Consider the following 18447-nt stretch of genomic DNA (forward strand, 5'->3'; position numbering starts at 1 on the left):
GCTCTCTGATTTGCGCAGTGCCTGACACATCGCTATCATTCAGAAATCAGTGAGGAGGGGCTTCCCTGGTGCCACAGTGGTTAAGACTTCGCCTTCCAATACAGGGCTTATGGGTTTGGTCCCTAGTTAGGGGGCTATGATTCCACATAGCTAGTGCCCCCCCCAAAAAAGAACAGAATATAGAAACAACAGAAGTAGTATTGTAACAAATTCAATAAAGACTAAATCAATGTAAAAAAATGTGATGATACACTTTCTTATCACCATAAACCATTGTTGGCCATTGTTTATATCATTTTGCAGCCTAAATTGTCCCCCTGGGGCTGCAACTTGCATGGCACAAAGCAAGAGTGTGAGGGAATTCCCTGATGGTCTAATGGTTAGAACTCTGCTTTCACTGCCAAGGACACAGGTTCAGCCCCTGGTAGGGGAACTGAGATTCCACAAGCCGTGTAGTGTGCCCAGTAAAAGAGAGAGAGAGAAAGCAGTAGTGTGTTATTTCTAACTATGCAGCTTTCTTCAGGGATCAGGAAGTTCTTTGACCTCATTCTCCCTGAATGGAAGAGGCAGTGGGAGTTTATGTTGTTATACTTGTCTTTAAAGTGAAGAAATGGAAGCAAATGAAGATTAGTGTTTGGCCAACAGAGTGCCCTGGTGAAACTGACGTTAGTAGGCACCATCTTGTGACCTAATTCCGAGTTGTGTTTTCCTCCTGGGCATCTCCTTTATTAACAGAAGCTCGTAGGTGCTTCTCATGAGTTAGGCATTATCGTGTGTGCTTTGCTGGTTTTCACTTGCTTGACTTTCAAGGCGGAGTTGGGTACTGTTGTTACCATGCACCGTGTGTGTACAGGTGTGGAAACGGGCTCAGAGAGATGCGGTTACCTGTGTGATGACATATATCTGTGATGTGACAGGATGGACTGGTGTCTAGAATCTGTATTTTATTTTTACTTGGGAAAATATTTGCTGGTGAAAAATATGAAGTTGATTATATTTTTTCTTTGACTGCATCCAAATAATAAATTATGTTTAAATAGGAAGAGCAGAGTTGACCCATGTGTGCCCCCCCCCCCCACACACACACCAAGAGGCCCTAGTAAAATAGCCAGTATAACATAGATGGATTCCCCCAGAGCAATACTCATGTAGCCCTTATAGACTTAGATAGGTAAATTAAAGAAAATGACTTTTAAGAGTCATGCTGTCACTTCTTTCGAAGTTTTATGGAGGCTCTCCAGGAACACTTACAACCTAAAAAAACTCTCTTGCTCAGCTGGAACAAAGTTGTCATTGGAAGCTGTATCTTCAAGACCACTGAAGAATTATTAGAGATAGCCTCACCATCAAGTGAAGTGCTAGACTTGGTAATTCACACTTCAACCCCACTTGCTCCTCAACAGTGGATGTTGATTCAAATTACACAGATAAATACACGAGCCCTTTCTGGAATCTGTGTTTAACCGCTGTCCAGTGCTGCCTTTCATTCTCAGATTGATTTGTTGATTTTGTTTGTATTTTCTCCCTAGGGATCAAAAACATATCAAACAGTGCCTAGTCTCCCTGCCCTAAGCTCATTAGAGCTTCTACTCTGCTTAACAGTGAATCAGTCACCAAGAAGGGTACGAGAATATGTGTTCCAAGAGAGAAAACGGTTATCTTGTCCAGTAGTTTTCCATCCCCTAGAACAGAGCCTGATACTTGGCAGGTGATCAGCAAAAAATGTTTTAAGTGAACTGAAGATCAGATGGATTGATGAATGAATGGATACATGTATGGATGTGATATGTACCTTTTTCTCAAGGGAGCTTTTAGTCTACGGAGACAAACTGTAATTCAGATAGATAAAAGGTTTTCTGTCTTTTTATTCCTTTCAGATTGTGCGAGGAAACTTTCCACATATAAAACTATTTCAGTCTGGGTGAAACAGATTTGCTCAGTTTTAAAATATATATTAGAAAAACATATGCTAAAATCCAAATTAAGCAAGCTTTTATCTGCACAGCTCAGTCTCAACCCAGATTCATTTAGCAGAGGTGAAAATGAATTCTTTCACAGAAATTATCTTACCATATTTCAGCATGACATTTCCGTATGGGTGGCATTTTTATGAGAAGAAACTGTGAAGGAGAATTAAGAATGGGGTGGGGGAGACTGTTGAAGGTGTCCTCATCTGAAGAATGCCCCCCAAAACAGCAGAATGGAAAGAGATCAATAACATGCTGAGTTAATAGTAAGGATTTTAGAAGACAAGTTTTTATTTTCTTATCATCATAAAAAAACAACAGCATGTTTATATTTTTTAAACTGGGGGCTATTCAATTTGCTCAAAAATAAAGGAGACAGAGTGGATATACTCAACGAGGGAGACTAATCGAGAGCAGAATGAATTTTTGTATGAAGACTAATGAATGCTAAGGAAGAGGAGGAAGGAAATGTCACTGTGTGGTGGAGGCGGTTGGGTTATTGTTTTAAGATTGAAAAGATGAGGTTTGAGGATGGAATTTCACTGAAGTGTATAAAACCAAGAAGGATATGAAATGTGGCCATTGATTTATTTAACAAATCCCAGTATCCTACACCCCAAGGATCTGCTCAAAATTTAGAAGTGGTTGTTCTAGCAGGGGCTATAAATATATTACATAGCAGATAATAAATTCAGAGTGCAAATGGTGCAGGAAGCTCCCTAATATGTCATTATGATAACTTATGAGATTTTTAATACATATCGCTAAATTTTACCCTTGATATCATGAGGGTTAGTCAAATGCTTATATAGCATGGTCCCTGATGAACCATCCACCAGAGAGAAACCTGCCAGACTTGTTACCTAGTTACATATAGCTTCCTTTTGATGGGGTTATTACGGAGACAAATGACAATGAAAGTGCCTAGTGACTTACATTTCCTATTTCTTAGGGGCTAAAAATTGTGACATGACCTGAATACAAAAAAAATTAGTAAGAAAATAAGAGTATGCAAATGTAAGTATCCTCCAAAACAACAACAATAAAACTGAATCATGTTTCTAATCCGATATACATCAAGCAGGGCATAGACAAAAGTGAGCGTGTGAAGTGAGATTCAAAATTATTTCTCATTAGCGACAGTCAGAGATGGGAGAAAGCCTTAGAGGAGAAAGAAGCTGAAGTTTCTAACCAAAGTAGGTTTTACCCATTTGCTGAAATCAAATTACCATATCTAGAGGGCACATTCGGAGAAGGCAATGGCACCCCACTCCAGTACTCTTGCCTGAAGAATCCCATGGAAGGAGGAGCTTGGTGGGCTACAGTCCACGGGTCGCAAAGAGTCGGACACGACTGAGCGACTTCACTTTCACTTTAGTATTCCATGGCATATATGTACCACAGTGTCTGTACCCATTCATCTGGTGATGGAGATCTAGGTTGCTTCCATGTCCTAGCTATTATAAAAAGTGCTGCGACAAACCCTGGGGTACATGCATCTCTTTTGGTTATGGTTTTCTCAGGGTCTAAGCCTGGTAATGGGATTGTTGGGTCATATGGTAGTTCTACTCCTAGCTTTTTAGGAATCTCCATTCCGTAGTGGTTGTAGCAATGTACATTCCCGCCAACAGTACAAAAATGTTCCCTTTCCTCCACATCCCCTCTAGCATTTATTGTTTGTAGGTCTTTAATACCCATCCACAGTTTTTAATTGTATTGCTAATTACTTTAGGGCTAATTACTTCTCATTTTCTTACCATCCTCGATGGTGTTTCCACTCTTTTCTGAGGAAGCACACACAACTCAGAGTTGCCCAGGGTCTGGTCACAGGCTGTAAAACCAACGGTGATGCACACGTCCATCTCCTTACCACACAGGACACGCAGCCTTGGTGATGCTCCAGGTCCGTGCTACCTGGGAACTCATCATGCCAGCTTGGACAAAACTGTCTTTCCATTCAGTCACTGGTGGTTTTACTATTAATAGCTGTGAGCAGCTACACAGTTTGAAAAACAGTGAAACAAGGATCTAGTTTGGAATCCAGAGCGTTACTCCGTCTGATGAAATACAGAGTGGACACATGGCAAGACCAGGGCCAGGTGAAACAGACGCAGCAGCATGAATCATGTGTGCTCTGGGCGGCGGTTTCTGGATTGATGGTTGCAGTCTGAGTGCCTTTGTCTCTCAGGTCTGTGTTTGGGAGTCTGGGTGGTACGCGTCCATTTTACCCTCCTCGATTCATCTTTCTACATGGGCTGATAAATGTTCACTCTGACCACACTAAAGAGCCCTGAAACCTAACGTTGCCCTTGTTCATTTTTTTTCTTTTTTTAGTTATTCACTCAGAATGAAATGGTGTACTCCTAAAAGATATGCATTTTTTTAAATTATGTGTTTCAGCTTTTTAAAGAAACACCAGAAATAAGAACATTAGGGCTGACCCAGCAACTGTAATTAGAGCAACAGCGCTTCCTTCCCTTTTCTAAATAAACTATTTCTACATACTGTGATTTTTTTTTTTTTTTAGATTTACAGAAAGTTATAAAGATATGGCAGAGTTCCTGGATATCTTCACCCAGTTTCTCCCACCATTGATATCTTCCATTATCATGGTATATTTCTCAAAACTAAGAAACTGACATTTGTACATTACTATGAAATAGACTCTAGAGTTTATGTTGATTTTGCCAGTTTTTCCATTAATATTATTTTTCTGTCTCAAGATCGAGCTCAATGTACTGCTTTCATTTAATTGTCATGTCTCTCCAACTCTATGATGGTTTTCTATAATGGTTTCTGCCTTTATTTTGTTTTTGTTTTTTTTTTGACCTAAGGATCTTGAATGATACTGGCCAGCTATCCAGTAGACTATATCACAATCTGGGTTTGTCTGACGCTTTCCTCATTTAGACTGAGGTTATGGGTTTTGAGAAGAAACATCACAGAGGCATAATGGCCTCCCTATCGCATAATATCAGGGCTATGTGATTGCTACCCTTCATCACTGGGTATGATCATTTAAGTAGTAAACTAAGTTTGCCAGGTTTTACCATGAAGTTTGAGTTTTTTCCCCTTTGCATATACTCTTTTCTTTGAAAGCAAGTTACTAAATCTAGCTCATTTCTGCTTCTCTACTTCTGTTTTTAGTATTTACAATCACTTCTATGACTCAGATCTAGCAGAATTACATTGCATTCTCTTTTAATTCTGTAACACATAAAGAATTATTGTACAGGCAGTGTGGCCTCGTGCTTTTATCTGGATAGGGATATGTCCTCTTCTGAGAGCACGGAATGATTGCTCAGAGAGCCTTCACCAGGAAAACTTTTACAGTCCCCAAATTTCCCATCCCTTATCTTTACCCAAAAGACTTGAACCCCAGAAGAGACAGTTGGCATATATGAGTTATGACATAGGACAGTGGCAGAGAGGACCAAAGATGTCTCCTTTGCTTCTTCTTGTTTTGGGTTTGTTTATTTTATTTTCTAGTCATCCTTCAGTGGATTTATTTAAAATGTAATATTGTTATCTCTGTTCAAACACAGCTAGAGTAAGGAGGAAACATTCATAACTACACCTTCATGCTTATTAAGAAATAGCTACAGAATCCCAAACTATATATTTGTAATATAGAAATGTTTCAGTAAGTGTGGCATGGAGCTCTGAACTCTGTAATTTTTTTTCCCCCTCTGTCAAAATATTTACTTGTGAACATAGTATATAATTTACTCTTATCTTTACATAACCAAAGGTGTGAGAATGATGGTTTCTTTCTCACTGAAACTTAATGAATTTTTTTATTCCTGAAGGTAAAGGTCACAGTACTTTGTATTTTTATGTTAACATCCATTATATTGAAATAATTATTTTTGGTGAAATTAATTGTTGCTAGGAGTGAAATAGATAACTAATAAGGACTTACTGTGTAGCACAGGGACATACATTTAATATCTTGTGATAACCTATTAATAGAATAAAAAAGAATATATATATATATACACACACACACACACATATTGAAAGAGAGAGGGAGAGAGAGAACCGAATCACTTCACTGTATACCTGGAAGTAACACAACATTGTAAATCAACTGTACTTCAGTAAAAATGTAAAAACTAAAAACAGTAATTGCTCTGAGGAGGAAATAATAGGAATTTTCAAATACATTGAAATAAAAGTTATATACTAACATTACTGCTCCATCTTTTCAAACTTTGTTTCTTGGTTAAATTGATTTGTGACAGCTGTTTGCATACTAGACAAGCCAATCCTTTGTAATATTACTAAAAATATTGTCACAGTTTGTCATTCGTGTTTCAGTCTCATTTATTATGCTTTTCCATACAAATGTTTTAGTTCCAGTACAGTCATATTTATCAAGATTTTTCTTTGATTTCTGTCCTTGTCATATTCTTAGAAATGCCTCCTTACTTCGATAGCCGAGAATATAAGTATATTCCCCTCTGTTTTTCTTGAGCAGCCTTCAGAATTTTTTTTCACATGTATTTCTGCACATTGCTATTCTGGCCTGTTGTTCTTTATGTAGCCTCTTTGCAATACTGCACAGAAAGTTAAGCATCTTATCCAGGATCACACAGAGACCATGTTGCTGAACCCTGTTTGACTCTGGTGAACCCTTGTGCTCTCATTGTCAGAGCTGTCTCTCAAGGTGGATATTCATAAATCTTTCTGGTGTATATTTCCATCCTAAGATTATTAAGCCTCCTGTACAAGGACAGTATATACCTTTGCTCAATGTAGACAATGCTGATGTTTATTAAGACGGTAAAATAGTCACAACAGGGGCTAGTGGCACTTGTCCTCCTCTTTATTTTTAGACTCTGTCTTTAACTGAATTCAAAGTACTTTATGAGCATCATCTGCTGTATTTCATATCTTCATGGTCATACTAAAGAAGAAGCATGTTCGGGCTACATTTTGACACTCTGGGGACAATTTCAGAGACAAGAAGTGTTATAGTAAGGTCATGTAATCAATAGTGACCTTGGCACAGAATTCTATTGTTTTGAACCTCCTGTATTCAATAGTGACCCTAATTGGGCCTCCCTTGTGGCTCAGCGGGTAAAGAATCTGCCTGCGATGCAGGAGACCTGGGTTGGGAAGATCCCCTAGAGAAGGGAAAGGCTACCCAATCCAGTATTCTGGCCTGGAGAATTCCATGGACTGTATAGTCCATGGGGTTGCGAAGACTGAGTGAGCTTCACTTTCACTTTCTAATTCTGAACTTTTTCTGTATCAAGTTTCTTCTTTTATTAACTTTAAAGTTTTACTTTTTTATTTAGTTTTGGCTATACTGGGTCTCCATTGCTGCGTGTGGGCTTTCTCCACTTGCAGAGAGTGAGGGCTACTCTCTGCTTATTATGCTTGGAGTCCTTATTGCAGGGGCATCTCTCGTTGCAGAGCAGAAGCTCTAGGGTGCACAGGCTCCCCTAGCTGTGGCTCCTGGGCTTCGTTAGTTGTGGTGCGTGGGCTTAGTGGCCCCACGACATGTGGAATCTTCCCAAACGAAGGATGGAAGGCATCCCCTACACTGGCAGGTGAACTCTTCACCACTGAACCATAAGGGAAGGCCGTCATTGGGTTCCAAATTCAGTCTCAAATGTAGATGAGTCACTTTCAGAGGAAAAAGGGGAGAAAGAGAGAAATTTCTTAAAAAGTAGAAAAAGGAAGAGAGAGAAGAGACAAGAGATAGGAGTCATTGTTGCTTCCTAGGATGATGAAACCTTAGTAACAGCAACTTTAGGGATTAACCCATTTGCACGCTTGCCCAGCTACTAACTGATGGAGAATATAGGCTGTCTCCTAATTGCAATCCCAAGATTTATTTTTACTTTACTTCAGAAAAAAAAAAAAAAGGCATCCATCCTTCCTCTTACTTGATGCTGGTGAACATGTGAACACAGGTCAAGCACATATTGAGTTGGCCGGAAAGTCTGTTCAGGTGTTTCTGTAAGATGGTGTGAAAAGCTTGACCCAACATTTTGGCCAACTCGGTATTTTGCTTTAGCTTGTGTAGTAGCCAGGAGTCAAACTTAAAATAGATACTTTTATTATGGTGAACGAATACCTGTATCTTATTTTTCAGAATTTTGCATGCCTTTTGTTATTTTTGAATTACTGGATAAATTTACCAACTATAATTCTAATTGATATGGGTCTTTAGGTAAAGCAACACATTGAATGATTGAAAAAAAAATACTAACAAGACTTTTGAAAAGATCTACCTTTTCTGTAAGAATTAATATTGTTCTATTTAGAGTGACCAGGGGGAATACTGGCATTTGATGCGTATCCACAATTTATTATTATGTATTAAGTCTTTATTAATCAGTAATCTCTAGTGGTTATTTCTTTTTTTTTTTTTTTTTTTTTTACTTAATGGATTTGGAAAATGAATGTTACATTCAGGCCAATAAGCTTCTTGTTTGGTTTACAGCTTTAGTACCATTTTCCTCACTTTTCTTTTGAAAAGAAAAAAGAATGAGCAAACAGAAGTAATCACTTCACTCTGGTTGCAATTTCTCCACACACACCATCTTACTTCCTAGAGAGGGGACTAGAATAGACCTAGTATATAGGTTTAGAAGGACACATTCAAATAAGGACCTACTGTATAGCACTGGAAACTCTACCCAAAGCTCGGTAGTGACCTATATGGGAAAAGAATCAAAAAAAGACCGGAGATACACATATATATATGATTCATTTTGCTGTACATCTGAAACTAACACAACACTGCAAATCAACTATGTTCCAATAAAGTTTTCTTTTTCAAAAGAGGGAGAGATCCAAGGAACCATCATTCATGCCCACACTCTGCTCCTTGTTGTTTCGTGGTGGCTTTATAGCAGTGAGATAAGGCTCTACTTGTATAAACTTGATTGAAATAAGTATTAATTTATTGTTGCTTCATGTCCTCCGTTATTCTTTTTTGTTTTTATTTCCCTTTGTTCTGGTAGCTATAAAATTCCAAGGTGAATAGATAGAGGTTAGAGCCAAGTATGCGGCACCAAGATGCCCAGGAACCCTCCTCGTCCTGCCAGGTCCCCAGCCTTCAGTGTCCCCGCACCCACTCTCATCCTGTCCATAGGAGATATAACATCTGGCCAACCTGTCTGTCTGAAACTCTGATTCTCAAAGACACTTCATAACGTTGAAAGTAGCTGTCCTGGCAGTGAGTGTTTCCACTGCTACGCTTACACAGCACCCTTAAATATAACCTAAAAATCTATTTTAAATCCAGTGGACCGAGTTGAAAGTTTGCCATCAGTAGAACTCAGTGAACCATCAAAAGTAATTGGAGTTTTGTGTTTTGTTTTGTTTTATTCCCTTGTTATTTGGTATTCTGAAACAGTAAAAGCAGTTGTTAAAAGTACCTGCAGTACTAAAGACCGTAACTTAAACCATTAGTTCTTATTTAATTTGCATTACCTTCAATTTGAAAAGACCCTGGTGCTGGGAAAGATTGAAGGCAGGAGGAAAAGGGGACGACAGAGGATGAAATGGTTGGGTGGCATCACCGACCTGATGGACGTGAGTTTGAGTGAACTCCGGGAGTTGGTGATGGACAGGAGGCCTGGAGTGCTGCAGTCCATGGGGTTGCAAAGAGTCAGACATGACTGAGCAACTGAACTGAACTGACTGACCTTCAATTTGGGCTTCCCTTGTGGCTCAGCTGGTAAAGAATCCACCTGCAATGTGGGAGACCTGAGCTTGATCCCCGGGTTGGGGAGGTCCCCTGGAGAAGGAAAAGGCTACCCACTCTAGTAGTCTGGCTTGGAGAATTCCATGGACTGTATGAGTCCATGGGGTTGCAAAGAGTCGGACACGACTGAGTGACTTTCACCTTCAATTTACATTTCCTTGAGTTTCTTACTGGAAAAATTCAGTTACTTAACAAAAAATATTTAAATGCTCTAGCACAGAGCTTTTTTTTTTTTTTCCTTAGCAAATGAGTCTGTCTGCTATTTTCATTGATTGTGTCTTATTACCAAAGGAAACTGCATGGAAAAGCACTGCTTCTTAAAGCCTGCCACGCTGATTTGTATCTTTGGATTATCTGAGCTGTGTTCTCTGGATGTTCTCCATGGTTGGAGAAGAGGGCTGCAGGGCAGCTGGGGCGAAGCACTATATGGTTGGGATGAGGTGAGTGACAGTGAAGTCCCACGAGGGTTGGAAGGAGCGGTGCCGCTTGTCAGTCTTTATCCCTCGAGGAAGCTCTGATGAAGGGAAATGATTGAAACGGCATGTTTGGGGTCCCTAGCATGGAGAAAGGATAAACAATGCCTAGGAATTCAATGACATCACCTCAACGGAAAGCCTGGAAACAAAGGGAGCTGGGGGTTGGATAGAAGCCTAGCTTTCCTGCAGTTGGTGAAAGGTGCTAGGGAGAGACGTTGATGGGAGAGGTGATTACAAATGTCTCATGAAGCCCTGGAGCAGTGACAAGATGAAAAGGGTGCCATGATTAGCAAGGATATCCAGGGAAGGAAAAAAGACCTGAAATGAAGCAAATTCTTAGAGGAGGGGACGTGTGGGATGAGGAAAAGGGAAATTAAAGGATGATTTTTCTCCCCCCCTCTCTGTTACCTGGTAAAGGAAAAAGGGAGAGAGACTGAGGGACCAGGTTCTGTCCTTGGATATAGGAAGCACTCTTCTCTCCATATCACTTGACCTATCAGAGCCCAAATTGTTCTTAGCGCCTTTCTAGTAGGATTTCTAGATTTCTAGACAGACAACTTGACACTGGGCCAGCCAAAACAGACTTTCTGCTCCCTGCGTCTAAAGATAGAGAAATTTAAAAACCACTGTTTATTGAATACAAAGTATAGACTTGAGACTGCGCTGCCCTTAAAATCCATCTCTCACCATCACTTAACCCTGTGTATTAAATGTTTTGGATAAGTTTTTAAATGTGGAAAATAAGCTTTAGAGAAGATAAATAACTTCCCATTTCACATAAATTAAAAAAAAAACAAACAGAAAAATACAAGTCACATAGTCACAAAGCTTCAGAGCTGAGATCTGACATCTTATCTATTTAATCATGATTTTCTAGTCACAACCATTTGTTTACATAAATAATAGATTGACCACCTCCAAAAATTGCCTGTGGCCCTTCCTACATTTTGGATAAACTCTTTAAAAGGTATTTTCCTAATTAAACAAAGGGAAAAGAAAGAAAGCATTAAAAGCATACAATGTATGTGTTTACATATATACAGTGTATAGCTTTGACTAAAAATATTCATTCACAAAGGTGCTGGTTGACCAATTCACCAGATACTGTTTTTTCTTCTCATTTTGTCTTTTGAAAAGATTTTAAGTTCTGAGAGATGTATGTAGTTCTCTCTGCTGAGATGATAATACTTTCTAGAATTTGTTTTTCTTCTTATCTCTCTGGGTGGCCATAGGTAATTCTTCTTAGCATACTACCTTGGTCTGGCAATTCTCTTTGATGTACAATCCTAGGATAAGCATCACGTTTCTTATAATAGATCCCCAGATCAGGACAAACCAGCTTTCTTGGCTTCTTTTCTGGAAGTGTTATCACTCTTAGAAATATTCCCACATAAACATAACTTTTACGATTGTTTGGCACATCATTGGATTTCAGTAAGTTATTTCCCCACTTCATTTGATCCAAAATGAAGTATTTTCACCCCTAACCTACATTCCCTGGAAACCTTCCTCTGAGCTCAGTTTTTCACTCCACTTTGATTCATTTGTTTCTCTTATTGAGTCACTAAGTTGTGCCCAGGTCATTTGCGACCCCTGTGGACTAGCCTGCCAGTCTCCTCCTGTCCGTGAGATTTCCCAGGCAAGAATACTAGACTGGGCTGCCATTTCTTTCTCCAGGGCATCTTCCCTACCCAGGGATCAAACCTGCATCTCCTGCATTGACAGGTGGGTTCTTTACCGTGAGCCACCAGGGAAGCCCTGATAATTTATTCACAGAGCAATAATGAATAACATAACCAGTTTGCAGTGATAGCTCAGTCCCCTGCCTGTACCTAATCTCAAATACCCGTTTTCTTGGTGGTATTAATGAAGTAATCTAATCAAGTCTAAACATTGTAATTTGACAAATTTGTAAAGCCTTTCATTTAGCTAATATTGCAGAAATGACTAAATACACTGCAGTTTAGATTTGGAGTTTAAGCTGTGGTGGATGGTTTAGACCTGGTTCCTACTCTTACCAAGCATCTTCTTTAGGATAGGATGCCGAAGCATGAGTAGACCACCGCAGTGGGGCGGCGGAAGCATCCTGCTGCTGCTGCTGCTAAGTCACTCCAGTCGTATCCGACCCTGTGTGACCCCATAAATGGCAACTCACCAGGCTCGCCTGTCCCTGGGATTCTCCAGGCAAGAACACTGGAGTGGGTGGCCATTTCCTTCTCCAATGCATGAAAGTGAAAAGTGAAAGTGAAGTCGCTCAGTCGTGTCCGACTGTTAGCCATCCCATGGACTGCAGCCCACCAGGCTCCTCCATCCATGGGATTTTTCAGGCAAGAGTACCAGAGTGGGTTGTCATTGTCTTCTCCAAGGAAGTGTCCTGAGGGGATGCTTATTCTCGTTCTGTGAAAGTTCAGCAGAGGCACCTAAGCCAGGATGGGGATCAGTGAGGTGACTCCTAGGCTGAATTCTGAAGAAGCCAGGTCAGAGCCGTAAAGCAGTTGGGAGGAGGAAGGCTATCCACCTCAAGTTCAGCACAGGGAGGTAGCAGAGGTGAAAGCCCCCGGTTTTCATAGGACCCAGAAAATTCAGCTTGGAGAGCTGAGAGGTAGCAGGGAGCCAGCCTGCAACCCCAAGGCCTTTGGAAACACCTCAAGGCTAGCTCTTCCACCCTGGAGACCTTCATCTTTATCAGGCTTACTGCTGTTCAAGGCAACTGTAAAAGTAACCTGGAATGGAAGGCATGTGTTGGAGGTGGGAAGAGATGGGTCATTGAGGGCAAAGGAGGGGCAGGGAGATTCCCAGGCCAGCCTTCCTCTCTGGAATCCAGAAATAGATTGAAACAGGTCTTCCTTCGTCACCCCTTGCCTTGCACATCCTCTTCCCTCTGTGAATATCAAGTCAGTTTATGACTGAATGCATCCATTGATTTGTCAAAGAAAATTCCAACATGTATCATTCAATTCCATAGCACTATTACTAGGGACAGTTTATAGATTGATCAATTAAATAGGTTTCTGGGAAAAGACTAGAAATGGTTTAGTGGAAAAGTGTGGTCTGATTTCTGAACAATCGCCCTGACAAAAAATTTAGAATGGAAATTGTTTGTAAGAGACTGCCTCAAACTTTATAGTTGTCCTACATTTTATATACCTTATGTCTTCAAATTAGTTCCCTCTTCCTTTAAGACAAAATTCATGGTTTAAAAATGATTCTTCACTCCAAGTATAACAATAGGAAATTGTAGACATTTAATAAATGTTGGTGACTTATGTTTGGATACTAACCCAATATAAATTATTTTATATAAAGACTTAGATATAATGAAATATTATAGTTAATTAATTGCTGTCAAGTATTAAGTGAAAAATGACTTAAGATCACTATTTTTAATTCACATTTCATAGCTTTACTAAGTTTTTTAATATACTAGCTCAAAAGCCATGATTCTTTGAATTTTGAAAATAACATGAAACTTCAGAAGAAAATGTTAGTCTTTGTCATTTTCAACTCTATATATACAAACTTTTTTTGGTAAGCTTGTGAAATTAATTTGTGAACTATAAAAACTGCAAACTAAAGTTTAAATGTTACCTACTTCTCCATTGAGACAACTAAATAGATGGTTGCCCTTAGCACAGTTAGATGATCCTGTCATTTTACTAATGTTCTCTATTTATATTTTATTTAAAAAAATATCAAGTTAATAAAGAAACACAGCAAATAATGTATCTGGTTGAGCTGCATTTATGATGTTTTAGTTTATGACATGCGGAGTAACAGGGAAGTGAGCCTATTGGTTTTTCGTTTAATGCAAATTAAATATTTTTGTGTTTTTATAAATATATCTTATCTTTCATATCTCTTACAGAGTTACAGGTTGAGCACTGAGAATAAGCTTGGAGAAAACTTAATGTCCATAAACACTGTATATTAAAAATCTGATGGAAAAAATGTCTTTGATATTTAAAAGGGAATGTAGCCTTACAGAAAAATTAACCCAATATTGTAATTGTTATCAATGCTATTGCAATGACCCCACAAAAATGTTATTTAATGATTTAGGTTTTAAAACTGTTCTTTAGATTTATATTATCCTCTGAAATCATCTCCTGTTTTGGATTTTGCTATGATAAAATTTTTTTAAAAGAGATCCTTTAATAAAAGAAAGAAGACTAGGTTATAGTGTGGCAAATTCACCTCTTCTTCTCCATGACAACAGATAAAGAAGCTGTAACCATGACAACAGTAATGGGCCAGGGAGATTAGGGGCAGACTGGAGATTAGGCCTCCAAGAGCAAAGAAGAGAAGTCCTGATTGGCTCTTTATTGAGACCTTATGTGAAGACAAGTTACTGTTGAGAGAAAGCATGGAGGATTAGCAAGAACAAAATGATTGCCCCTGTATCAAGTAAGAAGTCTTTCTTTTGTTAAAAATCTGTCTGTTCCTTTTCATAAAACAACTGTTGAAATTGAGGTAAAGAGTCCATAATTAATTTTAGTCTGATCTTGATTTGATAAATGGAGTCTAAACTAATTGTGTAAGAAGATACTTTGGAAGCCTGGAGTGAAAAGCATCTGAGTGAATCCCCCCACAGATCCTCACTCCCCCCAGCAGTTTCCTTCTTGGCAGCCCCTGAAGGGTGGAGAAACCAGCTCATTTTTGATGTGGTACTCCCATAAGCAGAGTGCTCTTGGGGAAGAAGGATTTGAAAATTTATCTCCTGTTATTTTAAAGCTTATCTTTTTGACTTCTTAAAAATTCTCAAAAGATTTTTCCAAGTCATCATTGATTACATTTTGTTTAAAAAATTTTTTTGTAAAAAAAAAAAAGTCTTAAAAGGATCCCATATTCTTTAAATTGATGAGATATATAGGTATTACCTTTGAGGAAATGTACTGTCTATGATTTCACATGGATGTCTTGATAATGGGGGTATTCATTATTTTTGAAGGAATAAATTTATAGACATGAGAGTATTTGGTCAAATGGTGTGAATATTTTTTCATTTTTAAAGCCCTTTGCCAAATTGAATTCTAAAGAGATTGTATTCTTATAGACTTCAGCTGACAGCATAGAGCTTGCCATACCCTGACTAATACCACATACGAACATTCTTTAAAGTCTTGCTACACTGACAGATTTTTAAATAGACTTTATTCTGACTTTTAGATTTTATGTAAATGTTCATTTCTTTTATTATTTGTCAGTTTGAATCTTGCTTTTAATGAAATTGTTCATTATTTGATTTTCAGAGATTCATGTTTATGATAGATGTTAACTGTATGCCTGTTAGCTATTCTACAAATACTATGAGTCAGTCTTTACAGAGGAAACACACCTAAAGTCAGTCGAGAAGAAAGGAGGATTTAAGTGGATGAAACGGACTTGTTTAAGTGGGAACTGCCTGTGCCGCGGCCCTGGGGAACCGCAAGTGGCTCAGCCTGGAGAGAGCATGATCAGTATCAGCATCAAAATGCAGTGTGCATCCAGGCGAGCCCCACGAGGAGAGTGGCCTCATCTCCTCCGCCCTAGGAGGGCTGCAGAGGATAGGTGCTTGCTGAATATTTGCCGAGGGAGTAGAGCTGATGTGAACAGGAGCAAGTCTCTGCCCAAAGCTGTTATTTTTCTGGCAACAGAACACCTGAGGCTGCTTGCTGTGCGGGAAGGCGAATGCTCTGGAATTACACTCAGCTTACGGTGGAGGAAGTAGGTAGATAAACCCCCCAGTGTGTGTCTCCAGGGGCCTGTGCGGCCTTGGCTCCCAGAGTCCCCAGGGAGGGTGCGCTTCAGTCACCCTCAGTGGCAATCCGCCAGGGGGCTCCCTCTTTCCTGCTTTCCCTCCCGGCCCTGTTTCCTTCCCGATTCCTCACGGGTCTTTCCTGGGATCACGGTCCAAACAAAGCGTGCGCACTTAGGGCCTCTGTGCGTGGGAAGGCAAACCAAGAAAAACGACAGAGGGGAGCAAGGCCGGCGGGCAGATTGAGAAGCTCGCGTTTCTCTGAGGTAACGAGGAAGCACAGAGGAGAAAGAGGAGAGAGTGATGAGCCGGTGTGTCTTCATACAAGCTGATGCTGGTCGCTGTACAGAGAATGAATTCAAGGGAGATGAGTGGAAGGTAAACGGGGGAACTGGAAGACCGTGGTGGCGAGTCTGGTGAGAGAGAATGACCGTGTGGAGAGAAGCAGAGATGTGGAGATGAGATAGAACAGAGGTAGCAGGTGCCTCCATGAAGGGGAATCCTCGCAGGGGCGAGTGAGGGACAGTCAGGAAGAGGGGTACATGTTTAGGGTTGTAGGCTACAGATTTGAGAAGACATGTAGACACAGCTAGGTCAAGCGGCCCTGGAGGAGAAGCAGGCTGAGGGGGAGTGATAAATTCACTTCAGCATGAGAGTTTGAGCTGTCCACGGTGTGCGGAAGCAAAGGTTTTTGTCAAGGAGCTTAACGCCGGTATTTTTAACAGAGATGCTCCTTACCTGGCATCAGTCTGTCCCCTCCCCTTATTACTCCATCATGAAAGTTGACTCACCACCAGTCTTCCATTCATTTCAAATACCATGCTGATCAAGAAAGCAAGGGGGAAATTGTATCTGCAAAGAAGCTGGCTAAGAATCTGTGCAGCTAGAAATAACCGAAAGCTTTTTGCAGTTCTTGAAAACCTCTCTTTCTAACTGTATTATAAACTGGTTAAGTTTCCTGGACCGTTGGGAAATAAGAGAACCCCCTGCCTCCCAAATGGATTTTCCAGTGAACAGGAGTTTAGTTCACAGCAGGAATGCCCACTCAACTAGCCCCTGGAGAAAGTAAATGCAAGAATGGAGACCAACTTCAGTAAGAATTAGAGAAAATGGCCCACCAAAGCCAGTTTGAAGATTAAATGTAGACAAATGGGTACTTGTGCTTTGGGGCCAGAAATCACCTATCAAAATGAAATATATGTTCCTTAGACTTGGGGATTTGAACAAATAAGAAAATGGAAATATCCAGCAAATATTAATTATGAATTCACAAACACGTATACACACACAAACATACTCTCATTTAACTGCAGACATCTGTTAAAAATTATAAATGCCCCTAAGATATTTGAAAAACCAGTTTTCCACCTGTGGATGATTCAGTTATTCCTATAAATAACAGTCATTGAATTTGGATATAAATATGGTGATACTCAACAAATATGGTACAATGGTAATTCTTGATGTCCAGTGGAATTTTCAGACTTTCCTTCTATTATCATTGCTAGTAGAATTGCTTCTACTTGTTATATCTTTCAAGATTTAGTTTGCTACTTTTAATTTTGTGTGCTCATCGGAAACAGTAAAACAAGGTCCTTCACATTGTATCTAGAATGATGTAAAGGGGCAGTTGGAGAGGAATAAGATTTTATACTAACTGCTTGGTTATCTAAAGCATGTATCAGTACTTGGAAGAAATTCTCTGGTAGGCCAGTGGTTAGGACTCAGTGCTGCTGGTGCCTGGGTTCAATCCCTGGTCGATGGACTAAAATCCCACAAGCCACGGGGTGTAGCCAAACCTGTAGTAAGTCAATATTCCCTGTTTTATGCTGAAACTGAACATTTTTGCCTATGGTCATGAATCCTTTTAGCAGTAGAAACTGGCCATATATGATAGAATCATGTTGTTAGTTTGCCAATATTTTATGAACTCCAAGAAATCCTAATACATTTTTTATTGAAATATAGTTGGTTTACAATATTATGTTAGTTTCAATTGTACAACAAAGTGATTTGGATATATATTTTTTTTCTGAAATATATGTGTGTGTTATATATATGTATTTATTTTTTTCCCATATAGGTTACTAAAAACAAATTCAGTATAGTTCCCCATGCTACACAGTAGGTCCTTGATGGTTATCTATGTTATATATAGTAGTCGGGGAGGGATAATTTAGGAGTTTGAAATGAACATAAACACTCTAATAAACCTTCGATTCCACTGCTGCGTCTTTGGTTTCTCTTTCCTTCCTTTAGAATGGATGGGAATGCACCATTCTGTGTTTGCTGATGGGCCTTCCTTGCCTTCCTGCACGTTTCCTGCCCATGTCCCCTCACTTCTGACACCCTCCTCTCCTTCCTTTGTAGCCATACTGAGCTCCAGCGTCCTCCCATCCGCTCCCAGAGACGTGGTCCCTGTCCTGGTCTCTAGTCGGTTTGTCCGTCTCAGCTGGCGCCCACCTGCAGAAGCAAAAGGGAACATTCAAACTTTCACGGTCTTCTACTCCAGGGAAGGTGACAACAGGTAGGTGCAACCAAGAA

This window comes from Capra hircus, chromosome 24 (genome assembly GCF_001704415.2).
Source record: "Capra hircus breed San Clemente chromosome 24, ASM170441v1, whole genome shotgun sequence".
Taxonomy (NCBI): domain Eukaryota; kingdom Metazoa; phylum Chordata; class Mammalia; order Artiodactyla; family Bovidae; genus Capra; species Capra hircus.